This window comes from Struthio camelus, chromosome 3, assembly GCF_040807025.1.
Source record: "Struthio camelus isolate bStrCam1 chromosome 3, bStrCam1.hap1, whole genome shotgun sequence".
NCBI lineage: Eukaryota > Metazoa > Chordata > Aves > Struthioniformes > Struthionidae > Struthio > Struthio camelus.
In genome coordinates, this window is record NC_090944.1 from 63,115,461 (window position 1) to 63,142,739 (window position 27,279).

The 27,279-nt window shown below is 39.4% G+C and overlaps 1 protein-coding gene across 11 annotated transcripts in view; it reads right to left on the reverse strand.

Moving 5' to 3' along the window:
* HS3ST5 (heparan sulfate-glucosamine 3-sulfotransferase 5) overlaps positions 1–27,279 on the reverse strand; it is a 203,998-nt gene that overhangs the window by 27,724 nt on the left and 148,995 nt on the right. The window contains exon 1 of one of the 11 annotated variants that reach the window (XM_009681707.2): positions 12,009–12,177. The exons of 9 other annotated variants lie outside the window; for them this stretch is intronic. The gene's annotated coding sequence lies outside the window, so the exon portion shown is untranslated. Of the gene's footprint in view, positions 1–2,238; positions 2,311–12,008; positions 12,178–27,279 lie in introns of those variants that run through there. One more of the 11 variants, XM_009681708.2, reaches the window with a different exon arrangement.

The window sequence follows — 27,279 nt, forward strand, 5'->3', positions numbered from 1 at the left end:
GTCCTATATCCTCACAGCTCTATCAGAGTATGCCCGAGAAACCAGCCATAGAATTATCAACATGTTTGTATCCTTTGATGCACCAGGCAAAAAAGAAAAGGAAAAAATCCTTTTTATCCCTTAGAATTCTAACAGCTTCTTTCCATCTATGAAAATAACAAATACTTGCTTTGAAATAAAGCCTATCAGCTGAATATTAATGGGAAGCACTTCTGCAGAGGAGTATTTAGTCTGCAGAGTAAAGGTAAAAAAAAAATAAAACCATCCACCTAATTGCCTCCAAGCAGAGAGACTGCTCTGCACAGCTCTGTGCATCTTTTCACTTCTGAGGCTGCTAAAGGGGCCAGCCTCAGCACACGGAGGTAGCCTGTTATCCTTGCCTTTGGAAAGGCCTGTCTGTGAATGTTACATTACAATAACAGCTGCTAGCCTTATCCCTTAAGCAAACAGCAGATAATGCAGTTCAGCTCGCTTTTGGCCAAGGAAGGTCGGTTCAGAGGGACGCCTAATGCTCTAGATAAAAACGTGGATCAGATTGTTTGACACTAATTTAATACTTAGAATTCTAGAGCAGGCTCTAGCTGTTATTTTAATACCATTCCTATACATGTGCAGTATCCCAGCATCAAAGCCTTGATGGCTGCAACACAGTGATAATGGCACAACCCCTCCTGCTTGTGGCTATCTCTCAGGTTGCAACTTGGAAAACATGAACTCCTTCCACTGACAACTTCTTCCTCTTTTCAGAGTTACTGTTTTCTGAACAAAGCCTTCCCCTGCCAGCTAATATAAATGATGGAGCTGGGACCTCTGCAGCGACTGCAAGTGCGTTGAACTATACCAACCATTTACCTTACAGGAAGGCAGATCTGTTTGAAATTCCCGTTAGAAGAACAACACTATTATTATTGCTAATTAATAGTGGGCAAGGACATAACACCATTCCAAATGGAATTTAGTCCCAATCAAAGAAGTCAAGTGTGATTTCTAATTGATTACATTCTAAAATCAATCAATCTGGTTGTGTATGTTTTTTCACAGGATACAACAGCTTATTGAAACCTGCCATTCTAGTGAGACTGAGATTGAAACAGAGCTTTCGTTTTTTAATAGAATTGATTTTTTAAAGGAAGATCTATTTTAATTAGAATTGTACAGTGAGATTTGTCACGCTTATGCTCCTCTGGAAGTTTATTATGACGCTGTGCTGAAAGAAAGATGCTCTATGCGATTACTCTTTCCCAAAGGGCTGGATGAAGTTAAAATGAACCTCTGTGCCTGCTAGCACATACAGGCCCCATGAGCCTCCAAAATTGTTACTCTGCAAAGGCTGCTTCATACTGAGAAAAGGAAATACCATCTCCTTTCCTCAAAACAGCAGATTAAGTTTTCCCTGGTTCCCCCTTTCTGAGCATCAGAGTCTCTAACATAACATATATGGGCTAAAGAGCCCAGATGGCAGATTCAGCTTTAAATTAATAACATCAGCACTCCAGTCAGATGGGGAATGATATACAGTTGTTTAGTTTGTTCATCCCCATCCCTTCTGTGTGTTACACTAATCGTTTAATTAGTGCTGCTGATTTTCTTTATGCTCAACTTTCAAGAAACTGTTTCTGATCAACAAGTGCCACAATTTATAAGGAGGGTCATTACAGCAAGCTGGATGGGTAGACATTATTCCTTGTTTCAGACTGTTGTGGTTAAGCTCTTGGAAAGCTCTTTACTGATAATATTGGAGTTGTGTCTTTCATTACTGCAGAGAAGAGCTATAGAAAATGTCTGAGTCGCCAGATTCCTGAAATCTTGGTAGCTCATGACTGTATTTCAAAGGTAAGTTACTCCATATCACGTAATATGAAACAAGAAAGCCTAAATAATAATGATCATGCATCAGTGGAAATCAGTACAACAGCACATGCAACAGTGATGCAAAATTGCAACAGTGGTGGAAAAATAAACCTCTGAAAGCCAGCCTATCTGTAGCTCTATGAGCGCACCTTTGGAAAAACAAAGCAACATTAAGCCATGCAGACATTTATCATTAAGAAATTGTCATCAAAGGGATGAGGTTCTGGTATCAAAACCTACATAACTTTGGATAAAGCTACAGCACGTTCTTCCCAGGAAAAAATAAATGCACATTTCATTCAGGCTGAGCAATTCAGCTGATGATGTCTTAGGAAGAACTAACGTCAAACCCTTTGAGGTTTACACCCAATGCAAAGAGGGACTTACACTGGTGCCTCAAAAAGATCTTCCCATTATCTGTGCCTTGTACAGCTGCTCCTGTCTTATGGTCCCTTAAAACTGAGTCAAGTGGTTTTAGTTAGTAAACAATGAATAAATACAATACACAAGCTATTTTTTCCCCATTATTTCCTTATGTTCCCAAAGGGCAGTTAAAATTACTGGTGAATGACAGAATATATATCTCTTCCTTGCTATTTCCTTCTACATCTGAGAGAAGAGAGCAATTACCTTTGGCATATGTTACGCTTTAGTGTTCCCACCGAGGTAACATCTCTTTGGTGTGAGTCTTAAGGCCATGTTCCCTAGGGACTGTATTTCATTGTGACTCCTGGGACTTCAGTGGGGCTTCAAGACACACCCTCCAAACTATGTTTTCCTTGCTGAAGAATATACCTATCAGTCAATAACCTCTCTTCTCAATCCCTACTTGTAAAGGAGGTGAAAAACTCATCACAGTCTTCTTGTACTGCCTATGTTTTCTTTGACAAAATTATATTTCACTGTAAAGCCCTATTGATTAATTTAATAGATCTTTTGTTCTTTCTGTAGATTAATGTCTTACTTTTTATCTTATCTTCTGGTGCAATCTTCTCTTCAGTCTGTTTAAATATCCTGTAAGCTTTATAGTATTTTACAAACTCTTCATTCTTTTGCACCTTTAATAGAAACCTGGATCAGGGTAAATCACACAAGCTCTCAGCAATCACCAGCCACAAAAAGGTCCCTTCCTCCTAGGGTGGCATTTGGCCCAAAGATGACAAGTGCCAAAGGTATTTGTCACTCAGAAAGCTGACATTAGGATCATTGAGCTACAGTGGACTTCAACCCACAACAGGTCTGGGTAGGAATATATAAAATTTTCCTCTATCTTTAGTAGAAAAAATTCCGACATCACTTCTTGATTCTCATACCTCCTCTGGCTATAGCATTGGGAAGTCATTCTAGATGTGAAGCTGCAATAAATCCTGAGGGCTTCCAGCAGAGGCAACAAGAAGACAACTAATATACCAGTGTGATAATGTGGTGGGTAAAGTGATGGGGTAGGAGAAGTAGGACATAATGCTTAATGATGTAAGTTCTCCTCGGTCAGTGCCCTAAATGTCAAAAGTCTCACCAGACAATTTAATAGAGAAAGCAATCTGGCTTCAGAGCCACACAGTGGAGAGAAAATCTGACTCCCCTGGATAGCAGTCTTAAATCACTATCTCACAATGTGCACTGTTCACACATCTAGGCTTTTTAGAAGTTTCCCATCTGCATACAGCAATTTGCTTGTTGATGTTTAGACATGATTGACATAATTCGACAATCTGGCTTATTAGTTTGCTTTGTAACTATGTAAAATGCTGACAATGATTATCCCAGTTGACTGAGGACGTACTTTCTATGACACAGCAAACAAACGTAGCAAAGGAATCTTTTTTTCCAAATGATTGCTCCAACCCCCTAATGAGAATGCTAACTTCCTTCATCTGCTCTGCACTATACCAAGACTCTTAATGAATCCTCAAGTCACACAGCTCCATTTCTTGAGCCTGGGGTACAGTAGCTAGAATTGTATGCCTATGGTTTTTTCTCCCATCTTTAGCTGCATGTTGCATTATAATGAACCCATTTATTACACTGTCTGTGAAAACACATTTATTCGAAACAGAAAGTATTTCTGAAATTTGGATTCAAAATCTACCAAACTCCTTAGAAGAGTACTTCTTTGTATAAATCATTGTTTCTTAATAGAAAGTACCTCATGAAAGAATGAGTAATGATAGGTAAAAAAAATTAGAATAAATCAACCTGCTCATTAACCTGCTTGCAGAGTAAATTCTCTGTGCTCTGAAGGTCAGGATTTAAGATAGTTCCTCTAAATCAAAGGAACCTTTCTGATGAACCCTGTTCTGCAGCTCCCTTCTGTAAGTTATGTTTAGGTAGTCAATGGCCATTTGTAGTGGATGTTTTTCAGTTGTTCACAAACATTAGCACTGATTTATTTAGAGAAAATAAAACATGGTATTCCCAGGGGAAAAAAATCATTACCTTAGTTTGGGTGCATCTAATTACAATAAGCCTCTATCATACTCACCATCTACCCTAATTATCTGGGGAACTGGCAGCATTTAACAACGAAGGAAAGAGTGCTCCAGTGTCCAATTAAGGTTTTCTTTGAGGATTAATAAGTCATGTCTCATCAGCCCCACTGACCCAGAGGTGCTAATCTTCACCTTATCATGCTAATCTTAAAGCAAGATTTTGCAGATCAAGAGGAGGTTGAGTTAATTGTTCCATTAGGCTGATGAAGTCTTCATACCCATGTCCAATAATACACTACTCCCTGCAGTACATTACGTGCTCTGCTATAGATCAGAAAAGAAATGGTAAAAAGACTGTCATAGCCATTTGGAGCAGGTGACCAGTAGCTCAGCTCCATACTTAGCTGCAGTTTTGATATGACTGTCTATGCTACATGCACATAATGAAATAAGGCACTGAGACAATCATAAACAGTTAGGAGAGGTTTTTAGCACACCTAAATTCAGACTCAAAAGGAAATAAATCATGTAGTCGATAATGGAAAGAAGATTTAGCAGTTATCTGCCCTGTAAACAATATCCTCGATTAGAAGGCATACACAGTACTGTTTTTTTAAGGACAACAATCCAGATATTTTCACCAGGAAGAGTTTTTCTCATTGACAATCCCCCAATAATCATGCAGAGCAAGGCAAATTGAGTTAAAATATTCTCCTAACTGTTGCAATAAATTAGAAAGCAAATTTTAACTGTCTTCCCTGTCGATTTGTATTTGCTTTGTTTCCAAGTAATCAGGCAGCTTAAATTCTTCTGGCACAATTGATCACAAAAAGTATTATCCTCACAGAAAAATACATTTCATAACCATTGCTTTTCAAATATTGCCTCTTCATGATCTGACTTAGGCAGGAAAATAAATGTGAATTGATACTTCTCAGGGCAAGGGTCACATACTTGTGTCACTGAACAAAGGGACAGAGAAAGAAGGAAGATAGGATCAAAGCCAGAATAATTTCACAGGGGTGAGTAGAAAGTAAAGGGAGAAGAGCTGGATTTGGGGAAAGGTTTTGAATGCATGATCTTTTTTCATATGATATTCATTTATTCGTATGATATTTCCTTCCTTATATCTGCCTCTTTTTCTTCTAAACAAAACATAAATCTCTGCTTTCCCTCTCACCACTCAGTCACGCCCCCATAGCAATGGGACTCAGACATACTCTTCCTGCTTCTAGGGGGTGGGAGACTGAAGACTCTGAGTTGGATGCAATAGGACAGAAGCATGTGTTTGAAATAAGGCAAGTTAAAAGAAAGATGAAGAATTGGATTAGAGATGTTTTTTCTTTCTCTTGCCCTCAGGATGTGAGTTACAATATTTTCTGAAATTCAGGCAAAGTCTTTTCTTTTACATACTGAATTCATCCTTAATGTAACACCTGAACAAGCAACGAAAACATTAAATAACACAACTGTTAATGTTTTTTTATAAAGATTTATCAGAGAAAGTGGAACTTTTAGACAGTTTTCTCAGAGAGCTGCTATTTCATCCATATTGTTATTTCTTTTCTGCATCTTGAAGATATTTCAAAAAGATTCATTTTAAAATAAAAGCTGATAAGCTATTATCATGTTTACTCTCTGTGTCCTGTGCTGAGAAATGGGACATACCACTATACTGACTTCAAAGCAGTTCATCTGTAAAAAAGACAGCAAGTGACTTGCACATAAAAGTGTGTTTCTTGTAAAGCACTCATACTGGATCATTTAAATGATTAATTTAACTACGGTAGCTTGGAGATAACTTAATTTGCTTCTTCTCCCCTACTTTATCCTTTCTCTCCTTCACTAATTTAGTCATCAACCAAATATTACTAGGCATACAACATTTCCAAGGTCACTCTGCCATTCTTCTTTAAGCCCCACATTAAAACCTTCTTTTAGTATAAAGCTACAAACAAAACAAAATTAATCCTCCCTTACTCTCCAGCCTAAGAGGATTCAAACTCACATACTTCCCTTCCCAAGAGAATTCCAACTCTTCAATTAACGGACTGGTGTCTTTATGTGTGCACATGCATACATGAACACCCAAAGAGAGAGAGAGAGAGAGAGAGAGAGAGAGAGAGAGAGAGAGAGAGAGAGAAAGAGATGGACAGAGCACTCTGTGCCATTCCTAATAAAGCTGTTTTATTTTATGTTAAATAATTAAAGGTTCATTAGGCCAGAGAGCAGGACAGAGCATGACCACAGGGCAGCAATTAGGGCACTCAGCTGCAAAAGAGGAGACTTAGCTTTAGCTTTTCGCTTCAGAGGTGCTTCTGATATAAACCAGTAATTGCTTTGAATAAAACTCATAACCATGTCTTTCCTCCACCCTGGCTAATGAAGTGTGTAGGTCTTTCACATTCCTGATGGCTGATTAGGTTTGCTGCATTTGCACCAGGAGAACTTCCAGTAGAGGAGGTCTTCCTGCCGTACTGTTGCTTGTGTCTACAGCGGGGCACATTCTGTCCATTGGGCTGTCACCCAGTCAGATCACCTCCTCTTTGGGTACCCTCAAAGGACATGGAGCGTCTGAGAAAACTCAGGACTCAGTTACAGCTGTACTGCTTTTATGCTGAACTGGCATCAGATTGATTCCTCTTTCCTTGAGGAGTCCTGAGACTCTGAAGCTGAATTCTAAACAAGGCAATTCTGCATTTATCTTTCTGGCTGTGCTGGGTCACCGAGGTGCCTTCAGAACACGTCTAAGACAGATTGGCACTAAGAGTTACAGGACTAAGTATTGCCAACAGCTATGTCAACCAGCTGGGCTATCAAGATACAAGTCCTTGCTGCAGAACAGATATTGAACCATAAGTCTCCTTTCACACCAGGTGAATGAATGAATGGATGAAATATTATGAGAATATATGAAATAACATTGTATCTGGTTCATCAAAGATAGAAAATAGGGTTTTGATAGTGCAAGTTTGCAGCTAAGAATATCAAGAGAAAGGAGATGTCTGTCCAGGTAGAGGTTAATGCCTTAGGCCTGCTTCTTTTCTCTTCTCTTCATTCCTGGTTAGTTTAGGTGGTTCTGAGATGGACCACCTCACCAGGGATTAAGGACTCCAGGAGATAACAGCTAAATCTTCTGCATGTCAGTACATACCCTCTACATGCCTTAGTATCTGCATGGGTCTAACCTAAAGCCCTTCTCCTGTTCAGCTCTTAATATATGGAGCAGAAACATTTCCAAAGTTAATGGAAACCATTCACAATATTTTCAGTTATTATTCCTAGAAGAGATAAGTGTGAGACAGCGCTGGAACTTGTGGTGTTGACAAAACAAAATCATTTATGCAAAAAATCATTATGAGACAAGCAAAATGCTTGGAAAGTAGTTAACATCAGATTGTTCCCATTCATACATTTTTAAAATAGATTTATAAAATGCATCCAAACCATAAGGGTTTTGCCTTTCATATTTCTTCTTAATTTCTTTTATTGTAGAATTCCACTGAGCGAATATCTCTGCATGTTATGTACAGAACATAGCAGTGGAATAATTTTATATCTTCTTCTCTCTCCCTCTGAATTGTAATAATATTAAGTCTGAATGGTTATAACATAAAAACTGAAAGCGAACTGACTGGCAGGCCAGGCAGAATTCAGCTCTAGAATCAGCTATTAAAAAGGCGGAACCTAGTGTGGGGTGCCTGACCAAATACTCTAAGCACTGCCTTCTTTTCCCAATTTGTGACAAATTACATGTAGTCTATACAGGAGATGTTGTTGCCCTGCTGTTTCTTCTCTTTAAAAAAGTAGCAACTGCATTTATGGTTCTCATTGTGGCGATAAAAAGTAGAAGAGAATTAAAAAAAGAAAGAAAATAAAAGGGTCAAAGACCTGTCTGAGGTGAAAAATAAAATGGGAGCCATGTGCACAGCTTCCACTCAACTACTTTCAGTTCATCAGTCCAAAGCACCAGGTATCCATTTATAACTCAGTTGTAGCCTTTGACAGAAACCCAAATTCAATTTGCTGGAGTTATAACAAGGCACTTTCATTTTATTCAGATGGAACCTTAACCACTTCAGTATGAAAGTATTCAGTATGGAAAACCATAGTTGAGGTGAGGTGTTCTCAGGAGCCGGTGTAGAGTTGAGAGGAAAATGTTTTCTTTTCATGAAGAGAAGCTGGAATGGACAGTAGGAAGCAATCAGAGTAGATGGAGCAGAGTTTCTTTTGCAACTGGCAGCCAGCCCACGCATAGCCTGCAATGAGTCCCGGAGGCAATGCTAGGAGTTATGGATGTAACGAAAGCCCTAAAGAGATGTTGTTAAAGTAGAAAACCATCTCTCACAAGGCTGTTTGAATGAGTACTGTTCCACCTGCCTCCACACTAAAGACAAACCTTCCTGGTGGGCCTGTGTCAATCCTTAGAGGATGAGAGCTGCACTAGGTGGTCTATCACATCCTGTTGTTAGCTCTAAGTGAGGTAAGGTAAGTGTTTGCTGATTTCAATGTCATAACTCCATAAAAGCTTATTTTGGCTATGGAGCAGAAGCCTTTATCAAGGACCTGGAATAAAATTACTCAACAGAGGTAGAACTTAGGCTCAAAAGAGCCTGGCTGCAGCTTACAATCAAATAGAGAGGGTAAGTTATGACAAAAATTTTGAAAACAGTTTCATTCCAGTTTATATTTGATTTTTTTAGGGGAAAAATTTTAGACAACTTCCAGCTGTATTATTCTAAACTGCTTTCTATATTCCTAAGTGAGGATGATGTGAACTCAGTAAATAGATAAATAAGTCAGAATAATAAATAAGTCAGAATAGCCCCAAGGACCACCCATTTCTTTTCTGCTAGCCTTTACTCAAAAGAAAGGATCTTCTAGGACCTCTTGCAATGGCCTCCATCTTTCTGAAGGAAAAATTCTTGCCAGGTCTCCTCCAGCTGAGCGTGCATCTCTCTAGGGGCAGTATTACTCCCTTTCTACCTTCTCCTTGTCCTCACCTCTTGTTGAATATATTTTATATTGTTACACAATTTTATAACAAACAAAGTTAAAAAAAAAGAGTTTATTCTGAAAGGATTAGGCTGCAACCTCAGCCCTGCAAATTTGTCTTCTGTGATTTCTTTCTCTTTGCCATTTCTTTTTCTCCACCTATCAATTTTCTCAAAAGAAAAATTTTGTCAACAGAGCTGCTCTCAGCATGGTGTCCATATTACCTCAGTAAAAAGAGGAAATTTGATGTCTGGACATATGTAACCTTGTGGAAAAGGGTCTTACTTCACACACTGACAAGCCTAGCAGTATGAGTAACAGTATTTCCCGGGCTATGGCTTTGCTTAAAAAAAAAAAAAAGAGAAGAAGAAAAGAAAAAAAAATCAATATTGACTCTTGACACATTTTCATTTACATCAGTGCATGGCTTTCAGTCTGGGCACAAATCAATAAGCAGCTTTTAACACTGCTCAACTAGTTTGTTCTATGCAAAGGATGAGAGATTTGCCTCAAGTGGCTTGTTTTTCCCTTTGGGCTCCAGGCAGACTCTCCACCATTAACACAGTGTGATTCTTTGGGATGAAGTTAAGTTTATTTGACTGCTCTTTCTGTGCCTGATTAGAAGAGCTTGAACTGTAATATTAATCACACAACATTTTCTTCATCACCACTTATGGTCAATTGACTTTGTACTTAGTGAAAGCGTCTCAAGCAGCTGACTCGATGTATGAGAGGGCAAGAAGTCAATAGGAAGAAGAAAGATTCAGTTTCAAAACACACAGTACACAGCTTGCGGAGCTGCTGCCACATACAAACTGGGTGCTTTATCATATTGCAGATGTGCTGTTATTACATGTCTGTAATGTTTATTACATGGGAAATCAAGGGACCAAACAGTTTCCCCCATTCGTGCTGGCTTGAACAACTGTTTAGTTTCAATTCAGCTGCCTTCAGATTTCAGTGGAGAACTGACCCACGAAGCAGACATCTTCTGTTTCAGATATACTGATGCCTGTTACTCTGTTATATCTGTTTCAGATATACTGATGCCAAGCATATGCCATGCTAATACTACTACCTAGATGCTTAATAAATGACAGCTTGCCTAGGATAAAATTTTAATAGTCACTTTCATATAGCAGGCCTTCTAAAGTTGCATGTCTTTGTCATCCCTTGGTTTCTGAATATAGAAAAATAAGAATACAGACACCCAGACATATAACATTACTAGTTTTGTTTCCTAGTCTCAGCACCTCAACTAAGAGTTTTTTAGCTTGTGATGCCTCCACAGAAGTTTTCACAGAATCACAGAATGGTTGAGGTTGGAAGGGACCTCTGGAGATCGTCTAGTCCAACCTCCCTGCTCAAGCAGGGTCCTCTAGAGCGTATTGCCCAGGATCACATCCAGACGGGTTTTGAATATCTCCAGCGAAGGAGACTCCACCACCTCTCTGGGCAACCTGTGCCAGTGCTCTGTCACCCTCACAGCGAAGTTTTTCCTCAGGTTCAGATGGAACTTCCTGTGGTTCAGTTTGTGCCCGTTGCCTCTTGTCCTGTCGCTGGGCACCACGGAGAAGAGTCTGGCCTCATCCTCTCGACACACTAAAGTGCATGCAACATCAAAAACAGGAGCCTAGAGGATTCATTTATTGCATGCAATACCTTAGAAATGCTCTTTGCTAGGAGAAGACTCTTGTGTGAAGCCTAACATATAATAAAATGGTCAGTTGTGATTTTTTTCTACAGCACATTTTAGACATGCATGACCAGAGTCTTCCCACTTGCTTAAATCAGCTGGTTGAGTGACTTCATTGCTTTCCTGGGGATTCTACTTAAATAAAGGGAATTCCTCAATTGTGCAGAACTGATGTAACAACTAGAGCAATGTTTACTCTCCCTCTTTAGGCTTTCCTGGATTAGGCCCCTAGAGATCCAACTATATAGATACACGTAATAATAAAGCTACGTATAGTAACTTGAGTCAATGCTTATATTGAACAAGTTTCCTATCACCTTTTTAAACAAAAGGGTTACCTTTTTTCAGTGAATAAATCAAGATTTAAGCAAGAATTTGTTTTCAGTGGATGAAATTAATGCAGAGTATATGGAACACACTGAGCATTTTTTACATCAGATAGACTTTACTGATTTTGAATTTTTCAAAAATTCTGTTGACTGGCCCAAATTATATGAAGCAGCTGTCAATCAAAGACTGTAAATCAATATTTATTTAACTATCCAATTTTCTTGACAGTTGCCTCTTAGGAGTTTAAAGTTACAGGGCAACATGTGTTTCCCAGTGGAAAAGATCAGAGTGGTAATAAGAATAAAAAGGACTTTCAAGGACATTCATAGAGAGAAGTTAGCCAAGGATTTCTTTAAATATGTATTTTTTTTCTGTTGGGGGGGGGGGAGGGAGTTAAGACAGATTATATCAAATCAGTGAATAAGAAAGTAAAAATAACCATCTGTTCAAATGCAGCCAGACATTAATCTGGAAACGAACGCTGTATGCCATCAGTGTCACATAATTCTTTAGCCCTCAGTTCCTGATGCAAATACAGCATGCACTTGCACCCAACTTTGTCCCCTGACATCTGCGAAATTGTAAGCAAAGCTCAAATTAATCATTTAATGAGGAAGCATAAAATCATATTTCCTGCGGAACAGATCAATTTCAATTGTACAAAATGTACTAGTACCACATGCAGAAGACTTGTGCACACTACTCACCAAAAAGCCCATTAAATGCCAAGTCCATAAGCACACTCCAGCTGTTTTATACCACTCTACCAACATCAGTTAAGGCACATCACCATTGTTTAGTGTGATTGGCTGTCACACTAAGGTTAGAAATACAAACAGTATACAACTGTAGGGATCAGAGCTGTGCTACCACACAGCAACAGAGAGAGGGTGAGGGAGCAGGGTAGGACTAGGACTGCTCAGCAGCACAGCTCTTCCTATATCAGATGACAAACAGTGGGCACACCAAAAAGTTTGCAATAACTCTGCACACCTCCCCCGCCACCACCCCCTTCTGAAATTCACCCACTCCGTAGCTGTAAAATATGAGCAGTCCTTTCTTCCTAAATTTATATCAGATTCAAAATTTCTCATCCATTATAAGAACAATCTCAGCTTCTGTGATTTCCTTAAAAGATCTCTGATGTAATGTACTCAGATGTAATGTGCTTTCAAAAATTGTGAATACCTACTATGTAAAATAACAAATAACCATTATGCAGTTGTTGGCATGTACCTCAGATAAAAAATGAAGAAAAGCTGAGACCTAAGATTATCTAAGTAATTTAAAATTTGTCTTTCTTGACCATTAAATAGGCCTTCCCTAATTACTGACAAATAGGCTAGCATTCAAAATCTTCCAGTAGGATAGAAACTACTTAGGGGGACCTCACTAGTATAATTTTCCCATTTTACAGATGCATAAGTGAGAAGGAGAGGGAGCTGAAGTGTCTTGTCTGAGGTCATCCACCAGGGCAACAACCAAGAAATTGTAGAGCCACACATCATTTTCCATTGGATCAGTGAGCAGACAAGAGGGAGGTGATGAGCACATGGAGCTGGGTATGGAAGGTGGGGAGAGACTCAAACTCTTTTTTGAGCTTGCAGCTCTGCTGGATTAAACACAGCCTGACTGACTACGTTTCAACTCTGACTATTCTAGTTCAGTAGTATACTCTAGAGGAGATAATGGCATGCATGATTTCAGTGGCCTTGGAGTGAAGTTAGATCATTCTAAATCTCCTGAAACATAGCCTAACATTCTCTCCTGGAGACCATACTACTGAAGTGCAACATACGTTTAAGTGCATAGTCAGAGTTCAAACATATGCAGTCATGCTGGTATTTCATTTGGAATGAAAAAGAACATGAGGATGAGGCCATGGGAATTTTTCACCATCTGTGGTAATAATTCAGAAAAAGCTTGGCACATAATCTGCAAAAGAAAATTCTCTCTTGGGTCTGCAATTCCAGGATTTATTTCCATGATTCAAGTATTAAATTTTTTATGGCTTATGAATGCTCACAGAGGCAAACTATTTTTTTTTTTTTATGTGTCACAAGTCTTGGAATGAGTTGCCAATCACTGTAGACTGTTTGACACAAAATACTCGCTTATGACCAAGCCCAGTGCAGCACTTAGGCCAATTTCCAGTACAGTGCTCCATTGTTGGTTGTCCCATTCTTTCACATCACATTTCCTGAAATAAAGGATTAAAGGCTGTTGTAGCACACAAAAAAAAAAAAACAAACATCAATTTATATTCTCAGTCATTTGGATTTTTTTAACCTGTTTATATATACAAAAGTTTATTAAACACAAAGCAATAAATGTATACACGAATTAGGACTATTGTCAGAATTCTTCACATAATTAAAAATACCTCAAATTGCCATTAAGAATGGGGATATTACCAGACTTATTCAGACCAATAGCTTGTCCAGGTAGCAGTTCCCTTTCAGGTCTATGGTCAAGTTAGGGCTGTCCTGAAGGCTGTTTGGAAAATTCAGTCAAATCGGCTGTCAGCATTACACTCAGCATCCAAACTGCCCAATTCCTTCCTTGAGTGCATGCTGCGCTCTGACACTATTGCCCCTGCACAGGGCATGCTTGCCTCACTGCTGGCTCTGCAGGGTCAGACCCCTATTTTCAGGACTGTTATTTCCCTGTATAATAAGGGGATCTGTGCCAAGTTATTCCTTTGGGCTCAGAGGAGCCCGAAGTCTGCTAGCTCTCAGCTCTGTACTCTTTCTCCCTTTCCCTGGAATGGATTGGTACTAAAAGAACAACAAACTGGGAGAAATATAATTGAAGTGTACATTTTCAGAGGAACCTGCTTGAAAGTCAGTTTCTAACCTTTTCAGTTAGTGACCAGGCTATGCTCAATACATGACAGTTTTACTCTTACCTGCTTTAAAATTCTAATGTCAAATGCATTTAATTGTATTCAGTTCCTGGCCCCAATCATTTCTTATGACAGTAAGCTCCTTTGGCTAACCATTTATTCCTGATTCACCTGGGGCTTGCAACACAATAGTAATTAATCAGATCAGGAATTGCTTTCATTAATGCTGAAATGCAACAGAAAAAAATCACCCCACCTCGAAGGATATGTATAGAGCAACCAGTCTTATTCCAGTACAAACAGGGATGTGAACTAAAATGAAGTCTGCACAGAGCTAAACACTTCTGACTTCTGAGAGAACTTAGATAACATAGGATAAAATTCTGCTCATGGCTTTTTCTTTGGTTTGCCTTCATCTGAAATTCAGAATTGCAACAATACGTATCCTTGGATCATAGAGTACTACATTACTTTTTACCAGTGTTTGAAATAGGAGTGTCTTATGTGAAAGCCAAATAGGAGTATCTTATGTGAAACAGAAGTATCTTATGTGAAAGCCATGGACAGGCACAAGGATTAGGCATTTGAAAGGTTCAGAGAGATAAGGTTTTCATAAGAGGCTTTAACTTAAAAGGGAATTGGAGGCTTAGGCAATTTTGGACAGCTGACAATTGTAATGGCCTGAATGTCAGGCTGTCTTCAATGACTTCTGCCTTTTGTTCCTCTCCAGCCAGGCCAGCACGTCACCCTTTGCAGCACCGCGCCGCAGCAGCTCCTTGCAGGTTTTGTGACCCCATGTGTCAGATACAGGGGTCGGCCCCAGCTACCGACAAGCTATGTTTGACATAGCGTGTCCTGGAGCGGGAGAAAGGCCACAGTCCTTTGCTGTTCAGCAAAGTCCTCAAACTCACTAAGCAGTCTAGCAGCAGGCCTGCTGCTCTACAGCATCCCCCTCTTCAACCTGCAAGCAACTTGCCCTCTATGGATTTGCTTCTTCTTGCACATGGAAAAGGCAAACATGAGAGGTTTGTTTTTGAAAATTCCAGGAAGTGCCTATCTATTTATTTATATAATCCTGGCCCAGGCATGTGATGGTAAGTAGAGCTATACAAGTACTTTAGATAGATACATAAATAGAAAAGTAGACACAAAGATACAAATGAATGTGGCATATCCTGTGTCTGCTGAAATGCCTATACCCTCTTACCTCAGGCCAAACTTACAAAGCAAAATAAGAATAACAAATATGTCTACCCAGCAATTTAAACATGAATACTGGGAACATAGTAAAGTAATAGTTTAACCTACTTTTATAGAAAAAAGGAGCTTTTAAAAGACATATGATGAGCTAAATTCTCTACAGGTCCTGAACAATCAGAAATCTGGTGCTGACGAGTCTGGTTTCTGTAGACTACTGACAGAAGAGCAACGATGTCTTCCCTTCAGGAAAGTCCCGGTAATAATAACAATGGTTTTGTTTCCCTTATGCTTCTCAGAAGTAAGAGGAAACTAGGACAACACAGTTTTTCCTGCCACTAACAATCCTAAAACTTGATGGGCGTAGTAGCGTATCTTTATACTGTTCAAGAACATTTTAAATAGTCCTCTAGAGATGTAGGATTACAGAGATGGATTTTCCACTCTAAGGTATTCATGTTTACTTGTCAAATAACAAGAGCGTTTCTCCTAGTATGTCTAAAGCAGTCACACATGCAACCACGCACATGATTTGATGCACGACTGCTTCAGGTTATGGGCACATCATTCTAGTAATACTGCAATACTGTATGTACATGGTACCCAAAGGTATTAAAGTCATGAAGTGTCATTATTTTTGTGGTATCCATCACTATGTCCAGACTGGTAAAGAAAACAATCCATGGCCCACTCTCTGGCCTTAGAAGCAGCTGGCACTGCATAGTTTGCATCGCTATGGCTAAATTCTCTTGAAATATGAGTGACCTCATCCATTTTGCCTATTTGGGACAGTCCCTAAGCACATGTTGCCTCCTGAATGGTGCTGGGGCATTGGCTTAGAGTGTGCTAGTTGGCACAAACCCAAGCATATGCCGGACAGCATGCTAGCAATTAGTGAGTAATCACAGCGTAGTGCTTGAGCCCATGTCCTGGCACTACCTCCCTGGGGGAGATGCAGCCCACACCACTTAGGTGTGCCCCAAACTGTTCTGTAGGCTGTCCATGCTCCTGTCCTGTACTGCCTGCGCACACAGCAGCTCTGGCTTCCTCCCTAAGGCTCCCTGGCAAGACTGAGACGCTGCAGAATTAATAGTTCTTCCCATTCTGCAGCACTCTTTCCTTTCCCTGACAAAGCTGCTCTTAATGTGGGAGTAATGGGGTCTGCAGGTCCTGGAAAATGACTATATTGGGATAGGAAGACCCATATGCTGGTGGTAAGTTCCCAGAATCACACTGCTCTAAAGATCTTCCAATGGGGTAAAATATCCACTGACCAGTCCTGCTCCTTCACTGTGATCATGGTCCTTTATTGAGAGCAGTTTATCTAGGGACTGAGGCATGTGAGAGTGAGAGAGAGAAATGAATTCTTCTTCTATCTCCTGACTCATCTCTTGTCTGAGAGAATTATAGTACCCCACTACTTGGTACTATCTTTTTTTGGCATTGATTTAGTGAAAGATTCATACTGTGTTGCCTACCACAAACTTTTAGACAGATGGTTGCTTATTGTATGGGCACCAGGTATTTATATGCATCAGATAAGCATAAATATACATGAAACAGATTCTTCTGAAAAACAAAGCTATGGTTTGTAGTGTTATTGTTCCACTACCAAAATAAAAATTCTGCAGTGTCTACCAGACCTCAAAACAAAACAAAACAAAACAAAACAAAACTGGTTGAGGATCATCAAACATGTTCCCATAGGAAAAAGGTTTGTAAAAGTCAAGGATGCTTTCAGTTCAATTATTGAGCTATTCTCTAGGAGGAAAAGATTAAACTGACGTGTGAGCTTACTCTTTGCACATGCAGGCTTTCTCCTAACAATCTCTTTTTGATAAAGCATCCAATCTAGTTTTGAACAGCTCCAGACAGAAGATTTACCCACCTGTTTTTGAGGAAAGTGTAGTAGTGTTAGAATTAGCTATTGTTCTCCATTTCTTGCCACCGTCCAGAGACAGATCATTTTAAAAAATAAGGTGCATGTAAACCTGATGTTTTATCTTGTATACTCTAGTGCTTGTACAACTACTACTATACTTGCAACTTTTGTCACTTACATAGCCCCTGACCATTTCAATCAAAGATATTTTTAAATATTATGATGATTTGTTTGCAGAGTTCTATTAATATAGCCTGACTGTAGAAAATATACAAGATACAGTCCTTGCCTGTAGAAAGATTTACATGAGGCATCATTCCCCTCTTATTGGTATTAAGCCTTGCAAAGTGATCTCGTTATCCTGGAGTTACCAAAATATCAGGAATGCCTGGAATGGACTGAAGTATGTGGGGCTCTTAGGATAAAAGGCTACGGAAGCTGCTAAATGATGGTTGTTTCCCTGGTGCTCAGAGGCTTTTCCAGCTTGTGGATCCACAAAGTTGCTGACACAATTATAGTAGCAATGGCAGTTTCTCTGCAGCTTTTATTCAGAGTCTGTAGTTTTGTACTTTGCTTTTCTCTAGGTGCACAAGAATACTCTCTCTTATTTTTTTTCCCCAAAACAATTCCAAATAGAATTGTTACTCTTACTGCCCTGCTTTTTTTATACCATTCTTCCTCTTCTAGTGCGTTCACTTCTCGAAAGAGCAACCGGCGCCTGAATTTGGAAATATATCATACATGAATTGGATAAACAGTTTCTTACATCCTTCTTTGCGCATTCTTTAGGTGTCTGTTGACCACCATGATGGCAAATGTTTCCCAGTGCCAGTATGAGACCTTCTGGAGCACCTCCTTGCTATGCACCTCCCTCTGCTATGCCTGACTTTGTAACCTACCTTAATGTCAACTGGAATAGACTCACGTGTGTGAGTGCAGAGGGTGGCCCACAGCTTTTAACTTTCTGAAGACAGCTGTTTCATAGCAAAAACGCTTTGATAAACTAGTGTGGGGTGGAAGGGTGAGGTTCGGGATTTGTAATGGTTCCAATTCCTAGAACTTTTCCTCCATGAAAAGTACGAAGGTCACAAAGAGCTTCACATTTGTACATACACACACATACGCATGTAGAGAGAGATTTGCATATATTTCTAAACTATTTACTTTGAAAATTATCCCTGTTTCTATTGCATTTTGAAGATTCCTTATCCCTACGCCATAACAAGATCCATTGCAGTGGTATCACTTAATCTGGATATTTAACGTTTATAACCAGTAACATCATTAGCTAGGAACAAAAGAAAAAGATCTTGTGTTTTGTTTTAATTGAATAACTGCTGAACTCCTGTTTAGAGATTTCAAGCCGTGATATCTTCCTCTTGATCTCTCATGTCATTTAAAATGTTACATCTTTAGAAACTATATCTTATTAGAAAGGCTATAATGTAGCAAAGTCTGCTAACACAGTGACAAGGCAGGTACTCTGTTTTCTCCTTTTCAGTCTTTAGCTTCCCGCTTACAGGCCACCTTTTTCTTCTGCTTCTCCAGTAATTATTTTCCCCTGTACTTCCTGATATGACATGTGCTCCTGCTAATTGGACACCCAAATCACAGTGAAGAATTTGCATGCTGTAGTCTCTAGCGTAAAAAAAATGCCAAGTGTTACTAGCTGGAATGACAAAAGATGTGCAGATAAGGGAGAAAAAATAGTTTTTTGATAAAAGGATATGGAAACCTTATTCTGATCTATTGCTACTGTGCTCATTTGGATGGAACAGATTAACTGTATTTCGGTAAAATACAGTTGGGAAATAATACCTTTCTAATATACATTATGCAGGAAAGTATTTTTGTGACTAGTATAAAGAGTACAGCTACATTGTAATCAAACCTCATACACTTACAGGAATAAAATTTCTGTTACCCTCAGTAAGGGCTGCTTGCTCTCTCTATAGCTCACCTTCATCTTTTTATGGTGCACCTGATAAAAATTAGTGTTTTATTTTCTTTTTTAATAAAGACCCATATCCTCAACTATACAATTAAAGAAGGAGAAAAATAATAAAAGAAACCCACTCAAGGTATGAGCAATCAGTTAACCAGCTTTAACGGTCATGGAGAATGTCTTGCAAACATTATTGAATTGCTTTCCAAAGACAAAGCTCAAGGCTGATAGAAGACCAAATTTTTTTCAATAATTTTTTTTAGCAATGTCATGATTCCTTGGGCCTAGCTAGATATTTTGGCAGACCATGACAAGTTTAAGCAAACCATTAGCCAGAAGGCAGCCATGAATGTAAAGGACTTGACACAATGCTGGTCTGAGTGAAGGAGTGAGTTATCAGGGCCTTTCCTTGGTGCTGGGACTGCAGGGCACTTTTCCAAGGGGTATCTCAGGGAGCAATAGGAGAAGAGTGGCACAAAAGAGCATTGGGATCCCATGTAAGCAAAAGCTCAGAGTCCTGGGAGGCTGTGAGGAGGCTGCGCAACAGCTCTGTAGCATTTGGGTAGCATTACTCTAGTTTGATGCCTGTGGCTTCTTTGCCGCTATAATTTTGGGGGGATGACCCAGGCAAATGTAAGTTCCCTTTTAGTTTTCTATTGATAGATCTGCCGTTTTAAATAAATAACTTTGTAACTGCATCTGACATCATCAGCTTTTTAATGGAAGCTTTATCCTCTGGCACCAGTATTGTCTTTGATCATTATGTACTCTGGCTGAAAAAGGAAGTACAGCACTGTATAAAATCAGATAAAAAGCGGAATAACAGAATATGCTGGATATTACTGGGGAAGGAGGGTCATTGAATTTAAGGCACTTCAATAGGACTCAGGGCATCCAAGTCCACTTTCCCCTTTTCTAATGACTGTCAACTGACTGGGCACATTATTGAGTACATCTGTGCCTCAGTACAGTGTCCTAAAATATTTCCCCTCTCCTTCTCATCTAATTAGATTCCAGCTGTTGAAGTTATGGACTTTCTTTAGCTATGCACAATGACTAGCATAAAAAGTTTTGTTCTATTGAGTGTACTGGCTATAGCTGCACTAGTAAATTAAATAGTAACAGGACACCAGAATTTGGTCATATGTACCTTTAAATCATGCTTATCCTAAAGTACCATTGTTACAATGTACCTAAATTATTTATAACAGAAAATATCATAATGAGCTTTTATAATATAATCATAAAACATTTATGCTATGCACTCTATATAGTTGCATATTATACTATGCATAAAATTGTATATAAAATTAAGAATTTGAAACAATAAATGTTGCATATAGTATCCTTCTTATGGCTTAAGATACAGACCTAGTTGTTTAGCCATGATGACATTTATTTCATAAACTAGTGCCAGTTTATCTCACTCCAAAATATATGTCATGGTAATTAACTGGATGTTTTAAATTCTGTATATATTATTTTCATTTATATTGCTTGACTAGTACCATATTTTACCTTTTAATGTTTCTTAATCTAGTGAAAAACACTCCCACTCAATAGCATAGTACTGGACACAAAAGGAGTATGCTGTTCCTAAGTAAGGCTTTGACTTACATAAAGTTGCATGAAATTCTCTGTCTATCTGATACAAATGAATTGACAACAAGATGAAGGAATGTATTGTAGGACATCCACATCAAGTTTTGTACAGTTTTTAGGGGAAGGAATTGAAGTGATTTTCTGCCCTGTAAAAGCAACCATAGTTACTTCTGAAAAGGCTGGGTAATGGTGGGTATTTGATTAGTTCATCTCTTCTGACTCAGAGACAGGGAAAATAATGAATGACTAATCACTTCAAGTTACTGTTTTTACAATGAGGGTATTACAGAACCAATGAAAAAAGTCAGACAGAAAGCTATAAAGATGTGATTAGATTATAATGCCATTACAAGGAATTGTCTATAGATAATTATTCTGCAGCACAGATAATTCTAACAAAGCCTGATCACAAGACACACCAAGAGCGAAAAGAATCACAGTTCTCTCTGAATTCCTTTCAGCTGTGATTTTAAAAACTGCACATACACTGTGGCTTTTTAAACAATAGAGGGGAAAATTGCCCCAGATTCTTTATTCTACATCCTTTCCATGCACAGCATTGTCTTGCTATTTACAGAAGCTCAGTTTGCGCTGTGTTCCTTCATTAATCATATCTAGGGTATAATTCAAAGCAGGTTTGGACCTTCTCTAAATTCCACCAGCTGGTAATAGTTTCCTAGGGCCTACCCAACAACTGTGGGCTGTGAGAGTGCTGCATGTGTAACAGCTCAGCTGACAGAGGGGATTGCACCTGTGCGTCAGCAGACACAGAATTAGACACAGAAGCTAACAATCATAACCCACTTACTTACAGCAACCCAGATACAGAAGGGAGTTTATCAGACGGTAAATTTAGGTAGTGCCCTGGCACCCTTTGTGTCCCATTTCTAGGAATGGAGAGAGTGCAAGAACAAATTTTTTTTTTTAAATATATACTGTTATTTTCAAATATGTTTGCTGGTTCTCGCGGTACCTTTTGGAAAGCCGTAGGAAAGTGATCTTCCTGTTTATGCAACTGCTTCTAACCTACTGCTCCATATTTCCTTTTCCCCTCCCTTGTCATCGGCCTCTTCTCTGAGAGTCTTCTCCTCTGCAGCTTCACTCAGAATAGGTCCCGTGTCTCTGTGCCAGAGACTCGTATCTCAAAACACATGACTCAGTGTAATACTCTCCTTCTCTATTTCATTATTTATACCATGTGCCCTACACAATGTCACATTATTCAGTTCTGAAAGCCCTGGTGCAATGCAATTCATATCAAAGCAGCCAGTTTGTCAGCTTCTTCATCACCTAAAAAGCTCCATATTCACTGCCGAACCCCTTTGAGTATGTCTGCTACTTCCCTACCTTCTACGACATAAAAAAACCCCACTTCTATCACGCTACTTACAAGAAATTGACTGATTTGATACATAAATTGTGCCTCGTTTTTTCTTTTTCACTGTCTGCTGACTATTTTTCTGACTCTCTGTAGAATGGTTGTTCCTCAAGGCAGAAATGCTGTTCAGAGTGTATCTAGCACGTAGAAAGCAGTACTTAGTAATAGTTATTAACTTCATTGTATACCTAACTGCACAAGGCACCTCCCATAGTTTTTGCTTTATCCCAAAATGGCTTAATGTGTTGATCCTTTAAATGTTTCATATGACAACACTTTTCCAGCAAATGATGTCCTGTATGTGAAATAAAACCTTTTAAAGATTTCTTGTTTAGATCCATTAATCAAACCATTTAAGGAGAATTTGAAAAGCTTCTTCAGCACCAGCCAAACCCCTGAGAAAACTCAGCCACGTTACCATATGCTCTTTTTTGAAGTATAGAACTTGAAATCCATTTCAGGATGAGCAAATGTTGTAGTCCAAACAGGTTTTAAAGGTGATACCCATTGCAACATAAAGTACTGTAGCAACACAGCATACTCTCAGAAAATTGCAGTCTTATACCTTCCTAAGGTCACCTAAAAGATAAATTATAAATATAATTCAGCCTGGATTTGACCTATTTCATGGACTTTATCTTTTACTAATTTTTTATATTAATTAGTATTTAGCAGTTATGCAAGTCTCTGTGATTTAAGATGGTGAATGATATATGAGTACAACTGAGTCCTCAGCTGAAGGACAAGTATTTTAGTGAACGTGTGACCTGACCCAAAGGCTATTTCCAGCAGTTTGTCATTTAGTACAGGGAAGGTTAGGTAGGTTACAGTGATATATGATCTTTTATGCTCTGAACCTAGCAGCACAGTTGAACTGATCCTATGATGACTTTCATTAACCGTATGCATCTCTCTCTCTCTCTCTTTATACATTTACATATAGTAAACTGAAAATGTGACAAATTTTTTTTCACCTGTGACTGAAATAAAAATGGAAGCTTCTAATAAGTTCAATCAGTCCATTAAAACTCTCTGCTCAATCCATGCAAACCTGGACTCTGATGAGTTTATTTTACACTCTTTCATATACCGGGGGCGGGGGAGGGAGATCTTGGCTAGGGCTCCATGTAAGTTCCTGCCAGCACACTGCATTAAACAGTCACTGCAGTATAGTAGCAGCCAGGGGGATGCCCGTGAAAAACAGCACCTGCAAATGCCACTGGGCTGTAAGGGAGGGGTGGAGAAAGAATGTCAATGGACAAAATATGACCAAAAATGGCTAAGAGCCACGGGCCAGCAAGACATATGGGTAAGCTTCTCTGCTTGGAGGGAAAGTTAGTGGAACAATTCTTCTCTTCCTTTTATGCATTCATAAGAATTAGAATAGGTAAAATTTCAAACAGTGAAAAATGGCCTTTTTTTTTTTCCTAAATAAACAGTGTTATGAAAGCTGCTACTTTGTTTCTCATTGTTGGCATTTCTTTTCCTCAACATTTTCCATCAGCAGACAAGAAAAAAAAATTATTATTCTCTAGCCAGCTGGACAGATACCAGCAAAAACAAATAAACAATCACTTCAAGAGGCAGCTTATAATGTAGTTTATAATCAGTAGCATTGTCATCAATAATACCTCTCTCCTTATTGAAAACCTTTTCAGGTGAAAATTTTCCAGCAAGCTCTAAATATAATATTAAGGCCTGATTCTGCTTGTAGATTGGTGAAGAAGTTCTACAGATCTCAAATTGCTTTGCATAAAATTAAGCTGAATAGGGATCTGGGAGTCTGCTGTCTGTTTCTATATCAGCTTGCAGGTTAATATGTGAGATTCCTCCTCAATGATATCCCTTTTTAAAGAGTCTTCAAATAGCTAGCTGCAAGTCAAATAATAAGTTTGAATACATATGAATATGAGTGAAAAAGGAAGCAAGCTTATACTGATCTTTCTTATACTGATCTTTCTTGCAAGGTCATTTTGGGTCCTCCCTGGTAACAGCTAAAGAAAGCGTCAAGTTTTCTGCAAAAAAAAAAACCAACCCCCGAGGCAGAAAGCTTCTTAGATCTAGAAAGTATGTAGATAACAACCGGTTTACAGAAAGCAAAGACTTGTGCCAACAAAATGTGTATCCTTGCTTTCCATTCAGTCCATAGGGGAAATGTCCTTCCCCTATCTATCCCTTGCCCAGCTTATTTCTATTTCCATAGCAGGGTCGGCATGAATTTAGGAGGAAGGACATAAGTCTTTCTGTCCACTCCTACCATGATGTCCTCTTCAAGGCAAGACTGAGAGTTGTATTCCAGGGACAACTCTCTCTCCTGTGTGAATGCAGAGACAAGTCACCAGGAAGCATACCATCTCTGCTGCTGCACAGTCTGATATCACCACTAACATGAACATACATGGTGGAGGTTTGGAGTGCATCCAAATAGTGTCACTGCTTGTTTCGTTCAGGTGAGCCACATCAGTAAGAGCAGGGTTCAGGAAAACCTTGAGCAACATATTTGCGATGGCAGCCTCTTCCTGTTACGTGCCACGGATGCCATTCATTTGATAATGGAATAGTGTTTAGAATCCTTTTAATCCTGGGTAACCTTTTGCCATAATGTTTTTGCTAAAGTGTGTAAAATAAGCTAGGTTTGATTCCTATTATTGTAAGGCTGATAGTCATGGTCATTAGCTGCATGTGACCTTGCTGCACGCAATCCCTGCTTTGCTCTAAGATACTGACTCAGCGCCAAGCATGGGATGAGTCAAGTGCATTATTTAAGGCAACTTCACTTCTTTAGCTTTGCAAAGCAACTGTTCTGCAGAATATTCCATACCCTCACAAAAGAAATCTGATTTCTTCCATATATAGAGCTAGAAAAGAAAGCCTTTGAGGAAAGGAAGAGCTACACCACAGTGAGCAGATGCTGGGAAGCTCCCCTTTTCATCAGTGATTCCTCCTGATGTCTGAAAGGCAGTGCTCTAGTTATTGACTCATGGTGCCTTTCTGGTGGCAGTGGAGGCCACAGTGGCACTGACAGAGGCTCTTGTTTTTCAAGAAGTGGAGCAGTGTGTTTAAGACAGCTGTAGCCAGCAGTGGCCGGATGGGATATTGCCATTCAGTTGCCTTGCATCAAGGTAAAAGATAACTTTAAGGTTAAAAGTAAATGAAACATTGGGATTTCTAACTTCCATTCCTGGCGCTGCTAACTACTCTTGTTTCTCAGCGTGAATGATGTCCTGATTATAAAAATGGGGATAAAAGTATTCTATCTTTCATACAAGGTAAGCCTAGATCCTATGAAGACTTCAGTATGAGAATTTCTATGAAAAAAACATGTGCAATCCTCTGCAAGCCATACCAGAATCTTAGATTAGAAATGACACAGGGCTGAACAACTTTTTATTATGATTATTTGCATTGTTTCATACAATAGGACATTCAGCATGGTTGGGGCCACTCTGCACTGCTTAATACAACACAGAAGTGCAACAGCTCCTCTCCTGCACTGCTCCGTTGTGTGCTGAGTGCTGTGCCACTGCCAGGACAAAGGAGAATTTCTTCACCGCAGCAGCACTCTTCATGGGGGCTATAAGCTGCTTTATTAAGGGAAAATCAATTACACTCAAGGAAATATGGCATACAAATGAGATGTTGCTTATTCATGCAAAAAATGTGTTGTATGAAGATTTAAAGGGCCATGGCCTTACAATTCTATTGAAGGATGTTTTAAAAATTAACACTTGATTGACAAGGCATTCCTTTAAGGGTAATACTTGGAACTCAGACTGAGGACATGCACTTTTGAAGTCTTCAGAAATTAAAGCCTATCTCTGCTTTGCTGCATCCATCCTCCACATTGCTTCTAACATCATAAAATCCTCTGAATTTCCCCTATCAATTTCTGGCATTTTTACTCTTTCTATGATATATTTGTTATCTTTAACCTAAATCTTCAAGACAGCTACACTGAGAAGATTCTAGCAAACAGCACAACATCTTGAAAGTAGAATGGCCTTAAGGAAATAACAAATCTACAAGGCTTTAAATAATGTATGAAACTTTCAGTTTCAAATTGCCTTTTTCAGCTGAGTGATAAGACAGACCATTTGGGGATTTAAACTACCAAACATTTTTCAAAATTTCAGCTACTAGAGAAGGTGCAAACCTGGAATATTTTCTGTCTTTTCTTTCCTCACCAAAAGAAAATGATTGAGTGTTTGCCAGTACAGAAATAGCCTATTATGTTTTCTGCTATATATAAAGGAGAAAATAGGTAACCTAAATGTATGAGGGCAGTTAATCCACTGAAAGCTTACAATACATTTATATTATGGAGACAGTGTGTGGCATACCTGGATATGTTTCCTAAGGCCTTCTTGTGTGAACACAAAATTACACATCCATGTCCATCAGACCTGTCAAGTTGCCCTTGTTATACCTGAGAGCAGCACGATGACGCCTGGTGTCTCGGTCGTGTCCTGGGAATCACTTTCCTGTAGAGCCACAAGGCATCTCAGATGTAGCTCTGCCGAGAAGGACCTGGGACTCCTGGTGGACAACAAGTTAAACATGAGCCAGCAGTGTGCCCTTGTGGCCAAGAAGGCCAATGGTCTCCTGGGGTGCATTAGGCAGAGTGTTGCCAGCAGGTGGAGGGAGGTGATCCTGCCCCCTCTCCTCAGCCCTGCGGAGGCCTCACCTGGAGTCCTGTGTCCAATTCTGGGCTCCCCAGTACAAGAGAGACATGGCACTCCTGGAGAGAGTCCAGCGGAGGGCTACCAAGATGATTAGAGGGCTGGAGCACCTCTCCTCCGAAGAAAGGCTGAGAGAGCTGGGCCTGTTCAGCCTGGAGAAGAAAAGATTGAGAGGCGATCTCATCAACGTGTACAAGTATCTGAAGGGGGAGTGTCAAGAGGATGAGGCCAGACTCTTCTCTGTGATGCCCAGCAACAGGACGAGAGGCAACGGGCACAAACTGAACCACAGGAAGTTCCATCTGAACCTGAGAAAAAACTTCTTCACTGTGAGGGTGACAGAGCACTGGCACAGGTTGCCCAGAGAGGTGGTGGAGTCTCCTTCGCTGGAGATATTCAAAACCCGTCTGGATGCGATCCTGGGCAATATGCCCTAGAGGACCCTGCTTG